This window comes from Belonocnema kinseyi, chromosome 6 (assembly GCF_010883055.1).
Source record: "Belonocnema kinseyi isolate 2016_QV_RU_SX_M_011 chromosome 6, B_treatae_v1, whole genome shotgun sequence".
In the NCBI taxonomy this organism is placed as follows: Eukaryota; Metazoa; Arthropoda; class Insecta; order Hymenoptera; family Cynipidae; genus Belonocnema; species Belonocnema kinseyi.
This window is the reverse complement of record NC_046662.1, coordinates 119648649-119654358: the sequence shown is the minus strand read 5'-3', so window position 1 is coordinate 119654358 and position 5710 is coordinate 119648649. Positions and strand designations below refer to the sequence as shown.

General features: G+C 34.5%; 1 long non-coding RNA gene across 1 annotated transcript; it reads left to right on the top strand.

Moving 5' to 3' along the window:
* Positions 1–213: 213 nt before the first annotated feature.
* On the top strand, positions 214–1144 carry LOC117175175. Its single transcript, XR_004467446.1, has 3 exons — positions 214–362; positions 514–626; positions 703–1144. It is a non-coding gene; the product is annotated as an uncharacterized LOC117175175 (long non-coding RNA).
* Positions 1145–5710: the final 4566 nt, after the last annotated feature.

The following is a 5710-nucleotide window of genomic DNA, read 5'->3' as shown; positions in this document are numbered from 1 at the left end:
TTCCGAAATAGAAGACAAGTTGATTCACAACCTGAAGAAGATATAGAATATCCAAGTTAATACAGTGAAACATTGTTACATATAGTAAAACTTCAATGTGTTATCTTCACGAATCAGTTGTCATCATTATTCTGAATTTTCTAGATCCACAAGGTACATTGAACGGGGACTTATCATGGTTGAAGAGATGTCTTGAGCCAATGAGTAAAGTCATTGAATGGTGGAGTCGAACTTCTGCTGTTCTTATTCAATCTTTAAAAGTGACACCTTCCAGGAAGAAGGGGGCCCGGCGTCAAATTGAGACCGTCGCTGAGTATTTAGATGAATTCAAGGTGCTGAGACAGTCGTGGGGTTATTCTCTTGTAAGTTTCTCATTCCTGAAACATTGTGGGTCTTCATTTGTCACGAGTGAGATTTATTTCATTATGTATTTTTTTTAAATGTTTCAGCTTCAAATAGATTACAAGTAATTGCATAGTAGTGGCGAGTTGACGGTATTTTTTATCGTTTCAGATGACACCGTTAGGACGCTACATCTAAACCCAGCATTATTTGGTCCCATAAATGTTGGAAGGTGTAAAACGTCTGTTGTGGACACTCAGAGCGGTTTTCTGCTGCATGTGAATGTAAGATTTTATTTTCCCTTTGTACTAGAAATTTTATGTATTTTTGACCATTACTAAATATATTATTTTTTCGCAGGTTACGAGCTCGCTGGTAGCTGAAGTCGATCGATTCAGAGAAAAACTATCTGCTGTCAAGAAAACCCTCCAGCCGTTTCCCATCGTAGTGGGTAGCCATTTAAATGATATTACAGACTCTTATGTTTACCTGGACAACTTCTACTATCGAGTTGATAGTCCACTAAGAGCCGTTGATGTTTGCTTCAAGGCATATCATGCTCTTAATGCATTTTACCCACATCAAAGTGTGCATCCATGGCTGTTCCTGCAGAAGGCGGTGTATGGATTGGTGACTCAGTGGGACCCTGAAGTGCCATGTGTGGGGACTAGGGTAAAGGAATACCAAGATCTCGAGTTTAAAGTCTAACGTCAACGATGACACACGTTCCGTTTTGTGGTGACGATTGTGATATAATTGTGCAACTAGTGGTATTTTTTAACCTTTAAATTAATTTATCATTATTATTATTATTACTTTTGTGGATTATTGTGCGATTTCTGTTTTTTATTCTGCGATATTTTGTGATAATAATTCATTATTTATCCTATCTTTACGTAGGTAATTTGCGATTTGTGTGATAGCAGGAAAGTATTCTATTGTAGCAGACAACTGGTTTAGTACAATTAGATACAGAATGCTAGTCTCAATTTAAGAAAATAAATCGATTTCTGTTACTCATTCAATCTTCTTTGAGTTGCTTGTGTTGTCCTGGTTTTCCTTGGAGATAGCTTATATTTTAAATCAAATCGAGTGACAACTGCTTGATCTTGTGTGAACAGGGTACTATATTTTGGATAGCTAGGGTTGATTTTTATGACAGGGAATTTTTCTTCTTGTATAATTAGTTTAATACATTTTCATTCGATATCCCTACATATTCCGGATTTAAGTAATTTGTGGAATTTCCACTTATAAGTTGAACATTCAAAATGCCGCGCTGTCCGGATTGTCGCTTAGATTTTCAATCTATTCACGCATTAAATCTGCATTTAAAGGTTTCCCACTTGCATGCAACATTAACTGCATACAAATACCAAGAGCCAAATTGTTATAGGGACTTCTGCGATTGGAAATCTTACAGAAAACATCTTGTTAATTTCCACAAGAGTTGTGTGCAGGTTAATAATCCTGATGTTGTTTCATCAAGTGCTGTTCATACGAGCAGTCAGTCTGTGAACAGTTTCGACGAATCTTAAGTCAGTAATGATATCCACGAACCGTTAGTGCATGAAAATCCTCCTTTGACACCTAAACACATTTTTGATAGATTGGAGACCTCACTACTTGTTTTTGTTCGTAAGCTTTATGCAGCGCCAAATTTACCCCGCAATCACGTTCAAGATATTGTAAATGACACTAAAGAATTTATCGATGAAGTTTTGGCACTTGTGAAACCGGCAATATTGAATGCTTTTAATAATAAGGAAGATGAAAATGGTTTTACATATCACCTGAACCTTATTACGTAAACTGTGACGTTGCCATTTGAAACAGTAAGAAGTGAATACAAGCGCCTTAAAGTTTTTACTGATGCTGGGCAATTTATAAATCCAATTAGTTTTACTGTTGGCGATGTCATGGAATATAAGAGAATGGATGGTCGGATTATTAAGCAAATAGCACCAGTTACTGCTCAGTTTATCCCTTTGAGAAAAACATTGCGAACCTTTTTCAGTTTACCGCATGTATATGAATCAGTTATGCTGTATGTGGAAGAACTTGAAAAAGAGAAGGATATTTTGTCGAACTTCATTCAAGGAGACAACTGGCAATCGAAAAAGCATTGTCTTTTTCAAGGAAAAACGGTTCTTCCACTTTTCGTTTTCTATGACGGCGTAAAAGTAAATAGCCCTCTCGGTTCCCACAAAGGTATCCAAACGGTTGGTGACACATTTGTTTGGATACCATGTGTTCCTTTGCCATGCTTCCGATAGGAAGATTTACACCAATTCAAAAGTCATTCGTATTTTGATTCAAGAAATAAATTATCTTCAAAGACATGAGACAGAGGTGGTAACGGCAAGAGGAAAAAAAATTAGAATCTATTTTTCTCTTGCTGGTATTCTTGTTGATAACTTGGGCTTAAATGAAGTTCTAGGCTATGTAGCGGGTTTCAACTCGAACTATTTTTGCCATTGGTGTAAAACATTAAAGGAAATCACGCATACTCATTGTCAGGAGAGGGATGAAAATTTGAGAACCATTGCTCACATGAAAAAGATGTTCTCTTGAGCAAAGAAGAAACTGGAATTGTAGAGTTTAGTATTTGGAATGAGGTTGAAGACTTTCATGTCTATGAAAATTGTGTAGCAGATGTTATGCATGACGGTCCAGATGGAGCTTTTGCTTATGACATGGAGCATGTCACCTACCATTTTGTCAAAAGGGCTGAGAAGAAAGTCAATTCGGAAGTTTTAAACGATATGATTTTAAACTTTGATTACGGAAAGCACGGATTTTCCAATCGACCTTCTCCTATTTCCGAGATCGAAATAAAAAAAAGATCTGAAGATGTCTGCATCTAAGATGATGGTTTACATTTACTCTTTCCCAATGCTTATTGGAGACTTAGTATCATATGATGAGGTCTGGTATTTCTATCTTACTCTTCGCAAAATCATTGATATTGTAATGGCCTCGACAATTCAAAGAGAATGCGCAGACTTACTGAAAGTACTTGTTTTTGAACATCACGAAATGTACGTACGACTATTTGAGGACTCACTTAAACCAAAACACGACCACATGGTTCATTATGAACGAGTATTAAGAACATCTGGATCTATCTATTTTTTAAGTGCTTTTAAATTTGAGTCAAAAAATAGGGTTATGAAGATACGTGATGAAGCTACCCATTCTCGAAAAAATATAACTTTTACTCTGGCTCTGAAAGAACAGCTACAGTTTGCTTACAGGTCTGCGAGCAAGAGAGGATTGTAGAGGATGTGTCTGAAATAAGAGATTCTTGCGAACTGGTGAATGTTGTGTTTCCCTCCGATTTTGTGTCTCCCTGCTTGGAAGAGCATTGGGTTGATTTTAAGGGTAATAGATACAAAGTTTGAATGTCTGTTGCCATAAACTTTGATGACTCATGCGGCCTTCCATTTTTCGGCGAGATTGATAGAATTTTCAGCAATGACAGTGGAAATGTATGTTTATTATATAATGAGTTATACACTTTAGGATTCGAAGAAAATTCGCATGCGTACCAAGTCATATTAACTGGGAATTCGAAGTGCATAATTCTGGGAAATTTGCTATCGACATGTCCAGTAATTACTGTAAAAATGCCGAATAATAACATATATATCACATTCAGATATGCAATATAATTTTAGATCATAATTTCATAAACCCAACAAGAAGGATTAAATTAATTGTCATTACGCTTGTATTAATAAGTAGTTTTAATTAATTTTAATGGTCTTCGATGATTATAAAAGTAATACAGTTATGTCACCCTAAAAAAAAGTATTTCCAATTCATTTCAGCTTGAAATTTTTGTACACGATACATATATTATACTTTAAATATTGTCTTATTCTTAATAAGTTATGAGATTAAGTGTTTTTTAAAGATCTCTAATTATCGCAACGAATTTTTTAATAAATTTACCATGCCCAGGTAAATATGTGTTTTTACAATAAAAAACAATACATTAAAACAAACCACCATATAAGCATTGAAATTTGTGATTGTTTGTTCAATTTTTGTAACAGTATTTGAGCTCTTGGCAAAAAATTGTAATTTCTTAAATAAATTATTTATAATAGTATACAAATTGCATAGACAATTATGGAAATTTATACATTTAATTACAAATATGCAATTTCTTTTTAAAATTTAAAGAATTTTACAAAATGGAACAAACAATTATACAAATATAAAAATTTAAATGCGATTTTGTGTGGTTTATGGTATTAACGTATTTTACTGTAAAAGTACAATTTTACAGGGACTTATTTTTCTTACAAAATAGCATTTTTTCAAAACATTTTATCTGCAACAACGCAATAATATATAGTCTGTACATCCAACTGCACTATATGCCTTAACCATCTAGCAGGTTATTACTGCCAGGTACATAGTACAGGCTGCAAACAGGATTGGATGTACTATCCATCTGTAATAGGTGAGTAAAAAATTCACAAAGGTACGGTAACATTTTAAGCAGTTATTATAATCGAGGTAGTTGGATGAGGCAGCCATTCCGACGCTTCGCTGCACCAACTCAGTTGGCTGGCACAACCAACACTACCGTGTCCACTAAAAGTGGGTGCCTTAGCCAACCAAGTGGATGGCGCTCCAGCGTCCAACAAAGTTGGCCATAGCAACCAACTTACGGGTAAGCCTATCCAATCATTTCTCTGAGTGCATTAAATAATTAAATTCCCAAGATTAACTATTTTTGGAAGTTCTTTAAGACGATATTGCGAATAGAATGGAAATATTTCGATGTATTCTTAAGTTATATTATATGCAATAAAATTAAGAATGTCTGTAAATCTAACTCATAGTTAAAAGTTGTAAATGAAATAGTGTTACGTTGTTTTCGTTTTAGAAATCGAGCACGATAAATACCCATCTTAAAATATCAAATAACAATATCACGTCATGAGCAATGATTAAACAAATAAATATTAATCAAAGTGGAACAAAATTGCATTTAACTTCAACTGTAAATATTTATGAAAATATCAGAAAAATATTTGTCTTGAATTAAAGATACAGTTCGCTTAACATAATTTTCTTTATTCGACCAAGATATACTTTCAAATCAAGGAAATTATGTCCAATTAAAGAAAGATCTGTATTCAAACAAAGAATTATTGCTTTGAACTAAAGTGCCACATACGATAACAAAAAAAGTAATAATTTGTAGGGCGGGGCTTAAAGTGGCCAAAGTTTATTTTTCATAACACTGTGTGACGAGCTTGTAGTCACCCCTACTCCAGGGTCCAAATAGTTGGGACCCTAAACTGACCTGTCCTTCCAACATTCCGGCAGTTATTCGACAGATCTAGCT